At 45.8% G+C, this 19,407-nt stretch overlaps 1 protein-coding gene across 2 annotated transcripts in view; it reads left to right on the top strand.

Annotated features, from left to right (window-relative positions):
- LOC144943294 (muscarinic acetylcholine receptor M3-like) overlaps nucleotides 1-19,407 on the top strand; it is an 80,731-nt gene that overhangs the window by 22,861 nt on the left and 38,463 nt on the right. Inside the window, exon 2 of one of the 2 annotated variants that reach the window (XM_078870666.1) lies at nucleotides 1,217-1,316. The exons of the other annotated variant lie outside the window; for it this stretch is intronic. The gene's annotated coding sequence lies outside the window, so the exon portion shown is untranslated. The remainder of the gene's footprint in view (nucleotides 1-1,216; nucleotides 1,317-19,407) is intronic. 2 annotated transcript variants of the gene reach the window in all.

Below are 19,407 nucleotides of genomic sequence, written 5' to 3'. Positions count from 1 at the left end.
CACCCCCTGCCCCCTCCTGTCGATACGAGAGGAGTGCAGAGATAGAGAATAGAGAGTTCAAGGCAGCAGCCACTTCGCCGGTGCGGTAACGTAAGACAAGACGACGACTGCACTCTTCTGAAATGACACTTCTATCTAGAGTTTGCACGTTTTCAGAATTCATGACATGTTATGCAGAGAGAAAGAGAGAATACGTTTCGTTCTCCAGACACGGTGTCCTTTGTTGTTGTTGTTTTGGTGTAATGAAAACCTGCGGTGAGGGCGTCACGAAATTGTATTGCATCCTATCTCAAATAACAGCATTACCTGCCTCGGACATGCATGGAGTGCACTATGAAAGTGTTCATGACTGGGGTGGAAGGGGTGGGTCCTCTGTATGTATGAGAGTATGAGGCAGTGCCACAACCTTAAATCTCGACTCAAATTCTGTTGCATTCACGACATCGATTTGTGCTGGAGTTTTCGTTTTCTCTTTCCATGCGTACACACATTTTTTTTACTTCGTGCCATAGCATTTACAGCTATCAGTACGCATTTCTGGACGTCATGCGGGGACATCGGTGGCGAAGTCCTTCCCCCACAGTGCGACAGGATTATCAAAAATGCACGCTCCTAATCTCATAAGGCTGTTCTTTATATATTTGTATTCCCTCTCTCCCTTCTCTAGTTTGACTTCTCATTGTCTCTATTTTCATTTTTGAATCCGTAATTCTTTTTCAGCTTTCTTACATAAAACGATCTGCCTTCATTCAACAATGTTGCAATTCTTGCCTAATACAGACTTGGTTAAAAATAAGACCCCCCCCCCCCCCCCGAGATGGAGCAACAAGGTGAGCCAAACACGCACATTCGACGTGCCGGTCAGAGTCCTTGTTGATTTTGCTACGCAAGTCTGCCTCCCTTTTCAAAGGAGGAGAAAATCAAACCAACTGAAACACCACCCCGTAGTCCGAGCCCAGCCGCCGTGGCATGCACGTACACACGCGGTCGCCAGAGAGTAATAATTCAAGTTCACCGATGAGAATTAACTCCACACACAAAAAACAACCACCACCGCTTTTTTTTTGTTCGATTTGCGAAGCACCTTCGGAGCCAACTCCCTACGCGCTGTCGCCGCGACGTTCGGAGGGCCACCTGCGCCGAGACATTTGGGGTGCTGACCTCTGGCGGGTCAAACTCGCCCAACAGCGTTGTCGTTTTGTGTCCTCCGCGAAAGGCCACCGGGTGTAACGAGCGAGGCAACGCTCGCGGCATGCCGATATCGGCCCCGTCGCCTCCGCCGTCCCTCCGAAGACGCGCGACGCACGCACCTCGAGGTAAGCCTCCTCGGTCGACAGCCGTGCCGCGGTTTCACCCTCGTTTCCCGGCCGCTTTCTGGCACCGAGCCGAGGCTGTGCGCAAGCAATCGAAGCGGCCGGCTCAATTGAGTCGAAATCGAGGCGCTGCCGACGGAGTGGGGTGCAACTTGACGCGTGGAGAGAATGGTTGTGCGAACGGATTTTGTGTACGCACTCACTCGTCCAAGCGTAACGCTGCTACGTCGGTGTCGACTGCTCCCTGCGAGGGTTGCTGCTGTGCGGTCGTGGTTAGCGCAGTGGAGGTCGCCGGCTCGGTTCGCTCTCTCCCGGCCGTGGCTGTGGATACAATGGGCGGGGATCTTAAATGTCTCCCCATCTCAGCCGAGCATAAGGTCGTGTGTGGTGGGGTAAATCGTAGGTACCCCCACCCCTGCCAATATGTCTGGACAGCGTGGAAGAGTAGGCCAAATACCCTCCGGAGGAGCTGTCTTGAGCACGATACAGTGGAGACCATTCAGCAAGCATTTGTAGGGCTGTGATTTTTACCTTTCTGTGCTGGGAAACTCACGCACAGGGCACAATTGCAATGGTCAAACATTGAAAAGTTGGGCGGTTAAACCGCTTAATAATGCAGTGCTGGTGGCGTTAAAAACTAAAGTGCAACACGGTGTGTGTTAGGTACATTGTGTTCACGTGCTGTCACGCTTGAGGGATGGTAATTCCGGCTGCCCAGAATGTAATGAAATGGTGTGGTTTTAAGGAGTTTGTAGGAGGCTGGCAGGGGGGGGGGTTGGAGCGTTGGATTGGCCGCTGGGGGCAAGCTCATATTGCAGGCGACGGGACCGATATTCGAGGAATCGCCGTGGAAACGGCCCATCGTGCCAACATCGGTGGCTACATTGTGATAACCGCGGTGGTCATGACGCCGACAAAAAAAAGTGCGCTCTACCCCGTCCGGGCGCACATTGAGATCGGCTGCGGCGCCGAATAATTCAAGTTCAAGTTAATTTATTTCAAGTTCATTTATTAGGTATAGCCCTGTGAGCCATTTCAGCTCTTGAATCGGGTGCAACCGCAACAAACAAAAAACAAAAACACGAACAAAAAACATCTTAAAGTGAATATGTGACTAAGTGCAAATAATAACAACAACAACAACAACAATGATCAGCGTAAACAAATTAGATTGACGTAAGAGGGGGTGGGCCAGAAGAAGATGAAGAAGACGCTAAGATTAAATTGTATTTGGAACGTAGTCGGCAAATGCTAAATTAAGGCGCGCGGTGGTCTACAACACTGAGCTACGCACCCGTTGAGCCGATTCCCGCTCCTGGCCATGGCTAACATCGGCTAATTATGGGCAAACAACCGATGTGGAATGTGGAGGCCTTCATCCCAGAGTGGTTAAGTCATTTCTGAACTAATCCCTGGCGACGTGATCGACATGGCGTGGGTGGACCTTCATCCAGCAGTGGACTGACTTGACAAGATACTGTCGATGCATGTTTACTTTACTCAATCTTTGCGGTAAGAAAATATAAACTCCACCAGGCGGAGAAACTCTGAAAATTTCGATTTAAAGCTTTCGTGACTGCAGGGATTCATCTTCTTGGTTCTTTCGGTAAAGTCACATAGAAGGGAAATAATAAAATAAAATAATATATTATTTTATTTTTATTATTTCATTATATCCGCTCTACGTGACTTTACCAAAAGAACCAGGCGGACAAACTTTGAAAAGGTCTGTTTTTCTCTCTCAAAACAGTGGCTTTTTTTCTGAACATATGCTAGTATAGTCACAGATTCTATGCTAGCAATGTCTGATAAACCATTACCACGGTGCTATCTGAATTCCATTTCCAAACAGGGGCGTACCTATTTTAGTAGCTCATAAAAGTTAGAATTTGTAACAATTTTCTATGACTGTTGTGTATATATAAAAGTGAGCACGACTCTATACACTATTATTATTATGAAATTAGATTATGTTTCCTTGAATAAGGATTCTGTTTGGTGTTTTAACATCTTGACACGTGTTTTATTGCCAGAAAGGGTAAAACATATTGTTATATTTCATATACAAGAAGGGTCTCATATTGTAGCTGCTCTCCCCTGATAGTTCATTTTCTTTGTGCTGATCGCCTTTTGGCGATAGCTGGTCTAACACTTTGAGACTAGGCTCAAAACAGTTGTGGAGACTTTGTCAAAATAGTGGAGAAATTATATTAATTTGACACTGATAGGAGAAAAAACAAATGGAAGCAAGTCAACCTTGAAATAATTCATCAAGCTCCGTGACATAAACATTGACTCACTGGTGTTTTAAATGTATTCCCTCCTCCAGGCTTGTTAGACTCTATGATCCCAGTATGGGTGCACGCGCATGCGTGTTTGTGTATATGGGGAGCGATAGTGCAGTGGTTAATGCACTGCGCTATGAACCCGGCTACCCAAGTTTGATTCCCGCTGACCACCAATGATAAGTAATGAATATTTGAACTGGTCCTCGGCCTTCCCTAGGATAACCTAAATTAATATGGTGCCCTGATGGCGAGATGTTATCTGCCTCGCCTGGTATACAGGAGATCGTGGGTTCGATCCAGACCCTAACGTCTGTTGTATATTTGAAATTTGCACGTTTTCCCCGTGGTCACCTGGATTTTTCCGGTTCCTCTGGGTTTTCCCTCCACATTTAGAAACATGCGCTAAGAGTCATCTTCTTGGTTCTTTCGGTAAAGTCACGTGACTTTACCGAAAGAACCAAGAAGATGAATCCCTGCAGTCACGAAAGCTTTAAATCGAAATAAAATGCGCTAAGAGTATTTGGCTGCTATAAATCCGTGGGCCTTACCTGGTAAAAAAAACAAGTAGTTTAATAACTCGTGTGGTGTGTAAATATCACCACGGGGGAGAAGGCTGGCCACCCACGCCCCCATGTGTGCCGTGCCAGCCTTCATAGGTGCTCACAAACAGCACTTGCCTGATCAGTGTCTGTTGGCTCCATGGTGATCTTTGTCTTCGGTTTTACGGCATTATGGTCCGTGCACTGTGCCGTGGCGTGTAAACACTGGGGGCACAAAGCAGGCCAGGAGTGGTGCTGGACACACCATCCTTTCATGTGGCTTGCCAGCCTTAATAGGTGCTCGCTAACAGCAGGGTCTTGGCGCAAGTGCACACAGGCAAAGATGGAGGATTAATAAAGTAAGTGAACAATACATTACAAAATATAATCAATACAAATGTCATTAATTGAAATTGATTAATAAAAAAAATCGCCTTTTTAATCACCTGTGTGACTGTGTGAACATGTGTGCCTGATTAAATATGTGTTTGTGTGTACATGCATGTAGAGGTATGTACATGTGTGCATTGTGGGAAGCAATTGTGCAATGGTAAGCACGCTCGGGTTACTGCTTATGAAGCCAGTGACCCGAGTTCAATTCCCTGCCACGGCTAACATGATTGGTGAGTGATATGTGAACTATTCCTTGGCCCACCCCTATGTCAACTTCGGTTTAAATGAGTACACGTTGCGGTAAGTAAACATTAGCACTGGGGAACCAAAACAGATGAGTGTGGTCCTGACCACACCATTCTCTCTCGTGCCATGCCATGCCAGCTCATTAATAGGTTCTCACTAACAGCATTTTCTTCAGCAGGCTGTGTACACGACTTTGTCTGTGTGTTTGGGTGTGAAGCGGTGGCGTGGCAGTTAGCGCTACAAAAGCAGCGACCAGAGTTCAATTCCTGCTCACAGCTACCAACGCCAGTAACGATTATCAGAACTGGTTCTGGGCCTCCCCTAGGTCGACTCAGCCTCAAATTAGTACCTGGCGTGGTGTGTAAACATCGCCACTAGGGAGACAAAGGCGGTCGGGCGTGGTGCTGGCCACCCACTCCCTCGTGCACCGTTCTGGCCTTCATAGGTGCTCGCTAACAGCACTTGCCCCTACAGTCTGTTCAGCCTGTACAGGGAATCTTTATGTGTGTGTGTATGCATATGTAATTTCAAGTGTGTACATGAGCGTGCATGGAATAATTCAAACACTTTGCGTCTAGAAAGTAATAAATATTTGCAAATTAATTTGTTTAATGTATTCGCCTGAAGCTCATTGCATTTTGTAAGAATATTATTAGCAATAGTTTACGGTAAGAATTTATTTGCATTCCAAAATATATCTTGGAACAAATCCAATAAAAGTCGAACAACATCCAACAAAATGTTAAAATACTTTTTGCAATAACATCGGTACAAACGATAAGCAGAGTAATTTATCTGGCGTCTTGTGGCCATCAGCCCCGTTCAAAACTGTGGCTTGCGCTGTTGGGTTTATTGCTAAAAATATATCCTTCTAAGTTCGTGGGGCATCTGCAGTATGTGCCTCCTGTTAATTGAAACATCTGCTGTGGCAGCACACTCCAATATGCTGTGAGAATTTACGTGCCTTTGTGGAGGCATCTGACGCACACCAACAGCGTGAATTCTGAAAGGGGTTGGCAGAAAGAAGGCAAACATATGACGTGTTAAGATAATTTTTCATTATTTTATAACAATATGTAACACAATTTTTGTTCCTGGGTAGTAAGTGTTATTTCGTAATTGTGTATGGCTAAAATGTATAGAAAATGGATATTTTTCCCCACAAGCTTTGCTTTTGTGACCAGGACAGTGATATTTTGAAATTCACCTATTTTCAATGAGAATTTGTGTCTTTTCAGTTTCAAAGACAATACATATATTATAAGAGTAGGTTTTTTGTTTGCATTCTGACCACAAGTAGTGTGGTTAATGCAGACATGATTCCTTGTAAAAGATTTCAGTTTGGTGTTTTAACATCTTAACACCTGTTTTGTTGCCAGAAAATAGGGGAAAACCTTTTCTCATATTTTGGTACTGGAAAAGAGGTCCCATAATGAACTGGTGGGCTTAAGGCCCCTGTATTTATACTACTATTTATATTACTGGAAAGTTCTAGAATGTTTTAAAAGTTATTCCAAGTTTACTCAGCACTGAATCTATCTGGAATGTTCTGGAAATTAGGTAAATTTCAAAATATCACTGTCCTGGTCACAAAAGCAAAGTTCGTGGGGAATAATAGCCATTTTCTGTACTTTTGAGGCATAGGTAATTAGGAAATAACACTTACTACCCAGGAAAAAAAAACAAATAAAAACATTTGTTACACAGTGTAATAATAGTTGTAAAAAATGTAAGTTTTATTATTTTACAATTTTAAGTTTTAATTAGAAGATAGCAGACTCACACCGGGGTTAATGGGAATAAAAAAAAATATTAATGATTACTTTTAAAGCACCATTCATTTATTCACTTAAAACCACACCGAGTTCCATACCAGAGACTGGGAGGTCCCGAACCATTCTGTACACACTATGATCACAGTCAACCCTCGAAATATTTTGGCGGACCGCCATGTGCCAATAACCTATTGTCTCCCCCCCCCCACCTCCAATTAAAACAAACTGCTCCGAATGTGTAGTAAAATGGTAATACAAAAATCCACGGAAACGACGAACTCACTTTTGTGTTGAATAATCTAAACAGGTGCGCAATGGCGCAGTAAAGAACGGTGTTTCGTAAAAAAACAAATTATATAATCTTAATATCTGTCAACAGTTCGGTGGAACACTTACCCACAGCCTTGCGAATCACCAGTGGCCCACAAACCACAGGTAGGGAACAAAGAGCGTAGGGTAAGGGCCTCCCGTCAAGGAATATAACACATTGTCCTGCGGAGGGAGCTGGTAAGAACGTTGGGCTGCTCGGTCAATGGGCAGGGTCAACGGCGGCGTGGTGTATTCAGCAAATATGCCCGACTGTGAGGGCGGGCACAAGCCGGCGTGAGTAGGTTAAACGTTGAGTTTTATAAGGGTACCACGGGGTAACCAGCCCCTCCCTACCCTCCCCACCCAGCCCCTCCCCACCCTCCCTACCCAGCCCATCCCCACCCAGCCCCTCCCTGCACGGCGGACGGACGGACACAATAATCCCCTGTGGGCTGGTGTAACCAGGAGGTTCCTACCAGTATTAATTCTGCTACTCGTTTAGTTCGCAGATATAAACGACACCAGGCATTTATTTTTGTCACGAGAAGGAACATATCTGCAGGCAGAGTATATCAACTAGAATATATTTGATTGACTTTAAAGAGAGATTGTTTTAAATTAGTAATGTGATGAGCTATTAAGTGTCTCCCAAGCGTGAGCATCTATAAAATTAATAAAGTTAAATAAATCACAAGATGAAATTGCTGGATATCAAGATGTTTTTTTCATCTCTAATTGTGTTACGTTACATTGCCTGGGAACTTACCATTAACGATACACAGTTAATGAAAAATGAGGTAAGTTAATGAATACTGAAAAGAATAATCTACGTAAAGCATTTTTTCAAGGCAACATGCAACACTGCAATTCATGATTCCTCAATTTGCTGGAAAGCAAACGGACTTGGGCAGGACACAGCTGCAGGACAGAATTATGGCCAGTGGGCAAGGTTGGTGAGGGAATGGCAGCAGAAGGAGGGAACACATCCAAGAGGACGACTTCTGTGAAGATGGAGCGATGAGATCAGCTCATGTGAAGCACCAGTGATGGACTGCGAGGGATGGAGAGTGGCGTTGGGAGACCTTCATCCAGCAGTGTATAGACAATCGCTGATGATACTTAATCATATGTCCAATTGCTGATGAACGATGTAAAATATGTGCTCAATTGTAACTCTGCACTAAGTATGTCGAAGCACTGGATGATGATACATGTTATAAAATAACAAATGCTTTACGCCTTTTGGCGTCATCTGGTCCAACACCAATGGAGACTAGGCTCTAAAGAAAGCTGTCTCGGGTGTGGACCAATCAACTTCAAGGACAGTGGATACATTATCATCATCAGAGTTGTTTCTTTTTGTTTGCATTTTGACTTCTTGTGTTGAGGTTATTGCAAACATGATGCCTTGTATAAAGGTGTCAGATTTTGTACCAGTTAAAAGGGTAAAAACCTATTACTATGCTTTACAGCCGTTTGTCAGCCTATTGCTGGATGGAGGGCGCCTCACTTGGTCTCTCGCATGTGGGTTATTCGACCATACTTCACCATGCCAGTCGGTGGAGAGAAGAGCGGGGAGGTGATTCGAAAGGGAACGGATATCATTGGCCACTGGCGATGTTCGGCGTGACTGGGAAACAGATGATTGAGGTTGCTGGGTCATAGCTTAGTATGCTAACCGCTGTGGCCATGCCCTCTAGACGGGACCTCACATGAGATCAACCACAAAGCCGTAACGTTATTTAACAAATGCACATCACCATGTAACGGCTCCGTTTTGATAAATGCAGGAGCTATTCGGAAACGTTGATCAGACAGCGGCATTTACATTATTATGTCAAATGGATTAAGTATTTTAAATAAATCCATTTGAAAATGCAGACCTTTACTAAAGAGACTACGATAAAAAGGGGTAACGGCACTTTACTTGGAACAAGTGATCAACATGACTGTGACTGTGTGATCACACTTCCAAGGGAGTTTCATTCCCGAGGGATTTTTTTTTCCTTTTTGAAAAGGGGCTTTCATTGGCACATGCTGAACAAAACTAAAAAAAAAAATCTAAATTGATATCGTGAAATGTCTTGCCTTGTTGCACTGTGATGCCAGATAAGCTGTTGAGCAGTGAAAATTGTTTTGAAGGTATTTGATGTTGCTGTGTCAGCCTTGCTCATCCCTCTCCAGGGACTGGTAAAGAGACGGCACATGTTTCAAAGAGGACAAACTTCTAGACACTTAGCCCGTTATACGTTTGCATTGCCCACGTGAGACCGTTGTACCTAATCCGTGTGGTGCAGTGCAATGGGATGTGACGGCAGTTTCACTTGTTTTGCTGTCCCCTATATATGAAACCAAAGTTACGTCCTGAAAATATTCACGAATATAATCTATATATTATGTTCATGTATATACCGCAACGGTATAATGGTTGGCGCACTGGACACCCCAGAGGTCACCGGTTCGATTTCCCCGGCGAGATCTCCTCAATGCCTCCGCCGCTGTCCACCAGCAGCGTGAATGGGTGCATCATCGTGAGTCGATCGGCAGCTCGCGTGTGGTGAGGTAGAGTCTGAGTAATCCCACCCTTTCCTAGACGTCTGGCCAGCATGGACGAGTAGGCAAACTACCCTCTAGCGGGGCTCTCCAGAGCGCCTTCTAACGGAGGCCCTTCCTCCAGCAGTGGCGTGAGAAGGCAATTGCAGGGACTGCGCCTTTAGCAACTTTGCCGTTTGTATATTTATACTCGGACGGCCTTGCTGAATCTTGAGGTGTTTGACCGATTGAATATGCATTAAACATGTTGTGTGTAGGCATACATCAAAGTGCTTGGAAAAATAAATCCATGCATAGCAAATGATATGATTCAAACGCCACACACATATGGGTCAGCATCTTCCTGGCTGTGCTGTCATCTACATGCGCCTCGCTGCATCTGCACGAGGGTATTCCCATGCATATGAAGGCCCATTCACGTGTCGGAAAATGTTTCTCATCCGCCAAATGTTTCGTGTGAAAATCTGTCGATGCCTCTGCACACCATTTGGTGAGGATGCCTCATGGTTTCGACAACAATAACAACATCTGCCTCTTGAGGTCCTTCATCTTCAATCTCATTTAGCATCGGAAACAATGTTTTCAAATAACTATCAGTGCTAACATATTGTCATTTCAAAATTAAAAAATATATATATATTTCAAGAGTAGAGCGAGACCGAGGGGGGAGAGAGAAGGATATTGTGGACCTGAGATATGAGAGCGGTGGAGGGGAGGCACAGCACAGAAGCACACGGAGAAAGAAGAATCCATCAGCCCACCCCATGGAACAATACTATTACTACTAATAATTAAAAATCATTAAGCACCCTGAAACAATCATTCTCAGCGCGCTGTGCATGGAAATGTGGAAATAGTTTAACATCAAACAAGGGAAGAAGAAGTGAGAAACGGTCTAGCATCGTTTGAGACGAGGCTCAAAAGAAAGCTGTCTCTGGTGTGGACCGACCAGTTTCAAGGACAATGCATATATTATCAGAGTGTGTTTTTTGTTTGCACTCTGACCACATGTATTGTGGTTAATGCAGACATGATCCCTTGTAAAAAGGTTTCAGTTTTGTTGCCAGAAAAAAAGGGGGAAACCCTGTTCTTTATAAGTGAGAAAGACGTTTGCAAATAACTAAAGAGAAAGAGCCATTTTAAACAGATACGTTTTTAGTCGAGATTTGAGAATTTATAAGTGTCTCAAAGTACAATGAATTCCATAGTTTAGGTGTCGCAATTACAAAAGCACCGTCCTCACCCCGAGTGTGTCGCCTCGAGACCGTGAGGACAGTGAGCGATGCACAATCTGAGGATCAATGGGACTATTGGCTTAGAAGAAGAATATCTATATAAACAAATCACTTTCAAAATGTACACCTACAGCCCTTTGTCAATCCTTTGCTGGATGAGGGCCTCCACACGCCTGATGGATCGTGGAGGTTATTTCACCACACTTCAACGTGCTGGTCGCTGCGGGCTGTGAAGGGGGGCGGGGGGCATAGACATGCTGGCACAGAAGGCCGCCACAATGATCCTTATATTCCTGTATCACGTTGGCCCCACAGCTGTCTACAACGGACCAGATGTTTGCGGCCGTCGCCCATCCAAGCACGATCCATTCTCAGCCGTGCTTAGCTTCTGACATCTGACGAGACCCGGCGCGTCCCGCGTGATGTAGTTATAGCCAATTTTAAAATACATACATCGTATGGATAAGTTGTTGCGCTGCGAGATGCATGTGAGCAGGGCACGAGCTGATTGTATTGCTGAATGAACACATGACGAGGTCGCACTCATTGCACACAAAGTGCTTGCCATAAACGAACGACTCCGTCATCCTCGCAGCATCTTTGTCGAACCATCGAACAAAGACGCTCACCGCCCACGCGCGCTTTCAGATGCGCTTCTGCGGCCGTCTGGAACGCTCTTCCTTCCGATATTATGAAGCCACTGGAGCTATTCCACTTTGAAATATAGATTGAAAACCAGCGTCTTTACAACTGCTGTTTGCCTTTAGTTTGCTGTCTTTTCCCCGCACCTCCGATTAGCACGGTTGGCTACGTACGGTGCAAAGGAAGTCCAATGCAAGTGGATACAACTGTGCGGCAGAGGGTGGCACGACATAGCTACTGGTGAGAATGGCAGCGCAATGCGCAGACCACTCCACACGGTAGCCAAATGTCTTTCCCGTTTCCCGTGCCACAACCGCCAAGGACAACAATGACGAACATTCCCCTGCCCAGAGCAGCAAACAGGGAATGCTGCGCTTTAATTCAGGAGCTTGGGAAGAACTCTTTGGGAAAAACTGCCGAGCCGCTGTCAGTTGTCATCTCGCAGCACTTTTGTGCTGCTGAGAGCTGTGAGTTACGGGGCTCTGAGTTGCAGCCTTCAGTTGGAATGCGGATCCCTGGCCAATGCACGTGTATGTATGTATGTATGTCACGTGTGTGTATGTATGTCAAAGGGGGGAGCAGTGGCACAGTGGTTAGCGCACTGCGTAACGAACCCGGGAGACCCGAGTTCAATTCCCGCTCACGGCCAACAACGAACATCTGAACCTGTCCGGGGCATCCCCTAAGTCAACTCAGCCTTTAATGAGTACCTGGTGTAGTGTAAACATCAGCATTCGGGAGACAAAGGCGGCCGGGTGTGGTGCTGACCACCACCCCCCCCCCCCCCATGCATAGTGATGCTCGCTAACAGCACTTTCACCAACTGTCTGTTAAAGGCGATACGGGGGATATTTGTCTTTGTATGTAACATATACGACGAGCTGTCCATCCATTGCGGGTTGTATGTAAGGTTTGATGACCCATGTGTGTACATACAGGAGGGGACGCCGCGCATCCGACCATTGCATATCCCCTCCCGTGAACAAGTGCCCGCGCCCGGAGCAGTGTGTGTGCATGTTGTACCTATGGTTTTCTGTAGATGGTCACGTACCTATCCTTTTCACATATCTATCTGTACGTCAGTTATCAGGTTGCATGATCCGTGACCTTGAACTGTGTCTGTTATATAGCTATGCATAGCTCTTTTTCAGTAGCGACCAGGCCACAAATGATAGCTCAGCGAAGTGGCTCATCACGTGGGGATTTATCGCAGCCACGCGTTTCTAAATGTGGAGGGGAAAACCCGTATTGGCTCGGGAGAATACACCACACGACCAGGGCGAGAGAGACACGCAAACTCCACGCATACAGCATCGAGCCCATGACCTGAAATACGAACGTATTTGTGCAATTAACCTGTCGTTTCGATCCGAGGAGGAAATACGCGTGGACGGATGGATGAGCGGCAGGCAAGGCAGCTCGCACGGCAACGCTGCTTCTGGCGAAAGCTGCGTCAATGCGACACGCCACTCATACAGCGGAGGTCACACGTTGGGAGTGGGGGGGGTGGAGGCTTCGCGGAGTGAGCCACTGCATCGGCGGGGTTTGCAACCGATGTCGAAACGATTCGGTCGTCTCCGAATACATCTGTTTGTGTCAGCTCAGGGTCAACACTTTAAATGCACACCACACTGATACTGCTGCTTGTGTTTTCGAGGTTGTGCTCTATAGCTCTCCGGCGGGTATCTGCGATAACACGTGGGATGGGTATGCAGGCTGAACCAAGGCTGAGGGCGTGTGGGTAGCATCTAGAATGATCCAGCAGCATCCCGATGCCTTGTGTGATGCTACATTGAGGCAGCCGCTACAAACCGCGTATTCCTACTCGCGCGACCTAGTTTTGTTCACTCAATCGCGTTATATATCCAATTCGCATCCGCGTTTTAAAAGATTGTGTTCTCCAATGCATCCATCGCGTCATATTCCAATTCGCGTTACGAATATTGCGCGGCGTTGTAGGAGAACGGACTGCACCTCGCGTTGTTTGGAAGCGACGTCCCGACGTTTCGCTGCTCGTGCTGGCTGTGCGGCTTCGTCAGTTTGAAGCCAGTCATCGGACACCGTGCTTAGCATCGCACGGGAGCATTTGAAAATTGCTTTTGAGAGAAGTTACAAGCTGCGATCCAAAATCTTCGGGAACAAAAATGCCCGAGAGATACCTTGGCAGAGCTGGGGGGGGGGGGGGCGCGGGGGTTTATACAAATCCGAGCATCGTTGTGCTCTGTCTGATCCATTTGATGCAAAGGGGGTCTTAGCAAATGTGCTAAAATGTTGCTACCAAGTTGCCTTCAGCGCGATTCAATGTGTGACGCAGAAAGCACCGTGAGCCAAACCACAGTTGGTTTGAGAGTGCACCAAGAAAGAAAAACGAGACCCATGTTGAGAGTCGTCGCTCCATAGTTCACAGCCAAAGATGATTAAACTAAAATGCATTCATTACATCTCTGAGAACACGGGGGTTGTGGTGAGGTTAAGAAATCTTTGACCTTTTAAGTCAACTCTAGAGCACCAACATCCTCCATTGTTCAGAGCTCAAAGACTAAAAATTGGTGGCGGAAAGCCCTCCGGTTATACCGAGAAAAGTGCTCCGGGATTTGCGCTTGATCATTAGGGTCCTCCTTGGGTGTCGGTCAAGTGCACATTTCATGCGCAGCGTTGACTCTGGCGACGCGGTCCCCTTAGAGCCATACATGTCTGCCAGAACGGAGAGGGGCGGTATAAGTCGTTTTTGTTCAGTTCTGGCCTTTCCCCTCCATGCACAAGGATACTCTGCTCAGATATTTTTTAAAGAAAATTGTAGAGGAGAGCTCACTGGGAGCCGAGCGTGCCAGCCGGGATGAAAGAGCTCTTGTCAGATGACTGCATAAACAACAGGAATCCACCTCCTGAAGCGTTCAGTCTTTCTCGAGATGAGAGCTGGAAGCCTTTCTCTCCCTCGACTGGGTGGACAGGGCGAGGTGGCTTTTGATGGAGCAACATCGGCAGTAGGATGGGACACTCGAAGGCTGCTTCACGATTCGACGGACGTAGCGTGCGGAGTGCACACACAGACAGAAGAGGAGTTTGGTGGGGTTTTGGACAGCGGTGCAACAACAAGTGGACACTCTCCGAGGCCGTCATACACAACAACAGTGCTTAATGGGAATGAATAGATGTGTTTTGTCACTGGGCTAGAGAGAAAAGACAGGATGCAGTGTTTGCGTCAAACCCAGATGTGCTCTCCAGCCACGGCCGTGCTTAGCATCCTCATCCTTTCATGCCATTGAGAACATTACGTGTGAAGTGTATTTCTACACGAGTACGTATAGCTTATTAATGGGTTTTTTTTGTTTGTTTAAACAACAACAGCCATCATCATAACTTAGCGTCGTGCCCGGCCCAGGATAAGTAGACTCTTGAGGAGCGAAGGACTAATCATAGCAAGCCACGTATTGCCTGTAAGCATACAACGCACGATGATAAGAGGCAATTAATAGCAATTGCGGCCTCTTTCGGAATTATTATTTTTTCATCGAATGTATCCTTTTGTTTATGCACCTGCAATGCAATTTTGTTTTTACAGAAAATCGCACGTAATAATCTTCGGTTACGGTCTCTCTTTAAAAGCGAGCTCAGGCCAAGCATCCGCACCCAATCAGCCGTGGCACGTGAACTTGAACACCGACACCAAAAGTCTCCCAAAGTTTCGGAGTAAAAGTAAAAAAAACAAGAGTGTGCCTTGTCATTCGTTGATTTTTTGAGGGGGGGGGGGGGGGGTGGCAGTGCAAACGGCCCGTCAAACAGCATCCTTTTAACGCAGACTGTTCTTGCTGCATCCAGACATTAGAGAACTCAGAGAGGCAATTTTGTGAGCCACGATTTGAACGATGGCCCAGGGGGAGGAGGGGGGGAGGTGATTGCTTAGAACTCGTTCGGCAGAACTCACCCCACCTCCCCCACCGCTTGTGCGAGTGAGTTTGTTGGTCTTGACCCAGACGCCCAAAGACATCAATGTTAAAATACCACATTGCCGTGTGGCCTGTTTGCAAAGCAGCAGACCCGATTCGCTATTCTGGGCTCTGAAAAGCTTTGGCAAAAACAAAAGGAGTGCGAAGATTGGCAGCCAATCTTGCCTTTTGGGAGTTTAAGACGAGGCACATTGACTAGTCTAGGGGAAAGTTGTACATTGTTGAAGGATTGTTCGTGTTCCACCCAATGTTTATTAACTTACACTTATTGATAAACAAAATCATTATTTTATGCAGACGGTGTATGGGCTCGAGACTCGAGGCTCTGTCTCGCGAGAATGCTAGGCAACAGGAAACACGTTTCTTTTCAGCTTGGCAACAGAAAAATAAATGTGTAACTCTTCGTTCATTCGCTTGTTGCTCAATCCGCTTGTCATCGTGAGGGTCGCGGCGACAGCGTGTTGAGTATGGCGGTCCAGACCTCCCTCTCCCTGGCGACGGACTCCAGCACTACCATACTATACACTAGTACACTACACTACTATACACCACACCACTATACACTACACCATTATACACTACACTACCATACACTACACTACTATACACTACACTATACACTACTATACACTACACTATACACTACACCACTATACACTACACTACTATACACCACACTACCATACACTACACTACTACACACTACACTATACACTACACTACTATACACTACACTATACACTACACTACTATACACTACACTATACACTACACTACAAACTACACTACTATACACTACAAACTATACACTACACTACTATACGCTACACTACCATACACTACACTACACACCACACTACAAACTACACTACTATGCACTATACACATGTAATGCGAGCAAGGACAGGGTCACGTGAGTGTGGGCGGAGTCAGGGTCACGTGAGGAGGAGTCAGGGTCACGTGAGGGGGAGGATATAAGGGGAGAACCGGAAGGGGATCGGGAGTGGAGACAGAATAGAGAAGGGAGAGGCCACGCGGAGTGCTGGCGAGGAGTGGCGCGATTGCCACGAGGCTGGAGTCACGGCACCGTCGGCCAGCGGTGTTCGTGGGGCAGCGGGGGTGTCTGCAGAGTGTGTGGGAGCACACGGAGCAGCAGGGTGTCTGCAAAGAGAGAGAGAGAGCGGAGGACTCAGACAACGTGTGGAGGCACGAGGCGGAGAAGGTGCGGGTCCGAGCGGAGACATCGCGGGGTGCGAGCAAGAACCCAATAAAGGACACGGAGAACAACATCGCCTGAGAGTCTTTTATTACACACATACTCTTTCCTGGTGAATTCCCAGGTGTTCCCAGGCCAGCCAAGCGACATCGTCCCACCGCCAGCGTGTCCTGAGCCGGCCCCGGGGTCTTCGCCCAGTGGGACGTGCTGCTGCTGCTGCCTGGTAGAGTTCCAGAGGGAGTCTATCGGGGGGCATCCTTACCAGGTGGCGAACCACCTCAACTGGCTCCTCTGCAACTGTTTATTATATATATATATATTTTAAATAATGAAACTATTATAGCAGAAACACTTTTTTCCCCAAAGCTATATATATAGACCCCAAAACGCCGGGCACTAATGAAATATACATTTCTGGGTTAAGCTCTCTAATGTATGCACACTTGTGTATTCTACACAAAACACATTGTACCATATAAAAGTATGAAAAATATTAATAGGTTTTACATTATCTGGCAATAAAACAGGTGTTAAGATGTTCAAACACCAAATAGAAACCTTTTGCAAGGAATCAAGTCTGCATTAACCGCACACAGAGTACTTGTGGTGAAAATGCAAACAAATATGCTCCGATAAGATATGGCATTGTCTTTGAAACTGATTGGCCTACACCAGAGACAGCCAGAGGACGTCCAAAAGCAAACAGCACAAAGACAATGCCACTATCGGACCATTTACAGCTCGGGGTGTAATGTTTAAACATCACTTCGTTCAGAGATTCGTTTACTATAAAAACAAAATGAATACATGACTGATGATCAGCTCCTGCTATTTAGCACAAAATTAAACGCGCCCATGGCATTCTCAATCAAATAACGATCCACGTCCATACCAATTCATCACCGTAATTATTTAGCTTATCTAACGACCTTTAATATTATCGATTGGAGAAACCCCCACATAAAATATATAGAGAGTATGGCTCCATTGGGCTTTCCTGACAAAGATGTCCTTGCATTCCCTCTCTCATCTGTCAACTCCCCCCACCACTAACCCCCCCTACCCCATCACTTCCCGGCCCCCGCCATTCCTTCTGACATTGCCGTTTTTCTTCAATTGGTGTTTACGGTGTGCACTTGTACTGTGTGTGTAGGTCAGAGCACAGGTCAGTGATGGCTATCGCTGTTGTGGGTGTATGTGTGGGCTGCCCTCATTTAGGATTTTTTTTGGGAGGGGGGGTGGGGAAGAAGCACATCCGAACATAATTTGAACAAAGCCGCTTCGTGAGAACATCTGCCCACGACACACGCGCACGGAATTGTGTGATTTTTTTTTATTATTATTATCGTGACACGAAAATAATGAGAGAAAAAAAATCAATAATGAAAGCAGAATCCAAGGATATTTACATCCACCGATCATCGGCCACAGGTCCGTTTGATTGTCGGTATTATTCAAGTCCATTTGTGGCAAATTATTTAAGCGGCAAGGTATGGTGTTTTCATTTCAGTCACGAGATCGAATCAGCCACCGTGAATAGATGATCAACGTGGTTTTTGTTTTATTCCTAAGCAGGGTTTCACAATTTCTCGGCCTAATTCTCATCCAAAAATGAAAATATTAGCATTCAGATTAGTCTGGATAAAAATGTAATTCCATACTGACTTGAACACCTTTAAAGCCCATACATATATTATTTAAAATTACATCCACAGATACATGTAAAATATAAATGAATACTCAAACTATATATTTTAATATAATAGTTCGATGAAAGAAACAATGTGCTGTAAATGAATAATTCTTTTGATATTCGCTTCTTAAAAGTATATATTTCAATGGCACTAAAAGTCTCCAATATAGAAGATAGTTAGCTGTTAGCACATTTTTTTGCATGAAATATCAAGATTAACGTGAGTAGCAAATAGCTCAATACACTCGGAACATTTTCGAAAGCACCGCACTTTTCGGTATGCAAGAGCTTAATTGGATTTTGTTCTCAAAGTAAGTGAGGTCTGTTAATAATACATTTTAATTCATATTCTAATTCCCATCTATAATAGATTACCAGCAGTGTCACACGCTGTCACGTGGTCAGGATGACCAGTGAGTCACATGAACCTCTTTCAAAATTAGACACAAAGCAGTCGAAGAGACAATTGCACGTCCGCGCTCATGGCCGTATGATTAAATGGGGAGTTGAGTGCCGTAACTAACTCGAAGGCAACAAGGGCAGACGCGAAAGCTGCTAGATAAACCAAAAAATAATCGTTTCAGACATGGCATTCGCCATTAGGATAAAGGACGTGACACAGGCACAATGCATCACGAGGACAGGTGACAGGCGATGGATATACAGCGAGGGATGGAATATCAGGCAGGAGAATATAATCCATGACAGCGAGACAAAATGGGATACGGACTGATGAATTATAGTTTGTGTTCACACGAAGACAAGGAGCAGTGGTTATTGAGAGGTTTTCATTCAGCAGGGGATTGGGAATCACCAATAGCGATGATGAGACCCAATCACCATCATCATCAACGTTGGCATTGCAACTTGGCTGTTCTCTGCACACAGCGTCAAAGACAAGCGAACAGTGGCCGAGCAGTGGTTGGAAACAATGCTCGCGCAACACCTACCAAAAAACATTACACGCGCTCTGAATGTTTGACTTTGAGCAATCATATCAATCATTTCAAAGCAAGGCTCTGTCCACTCACACTCGTGTTACCCTTTTTTAATAATATAAAATGACAAGCCAGATGTCTCAGTGGGTTCACGGAGGGACTGACAGAAGGTGATTGCCAATGCGAAGAGAATGATCGGCTAATTGTCACCCTATTACCCATGGATCCTGCAGCGTCTTCTTCTGTCTTTGCTCTTTCTCCCCAATCAATATTTTGCATGCGGCAGCATTTTGCTCCCAGGATACTGCTGCTGCTGCTGC

Source organism: Lampetra fluviatilis, chromosome 30 (assembly GCF_964198595.1).
Source record: "Lampetra fluviatilis chromosome 30, kcLamFluv1.1, whole genome shotgun sequence".
Lineage (NCBI taxonomy): Eukaryota > Metazoa > Chordata > Hyperoartia > Petromyzontiformes > Petromyzontidae > Lampetra > Lampetra fluviatilis.
This window is presented reverse-complemented; position numbering and strand designations above follow the sequence as displayed.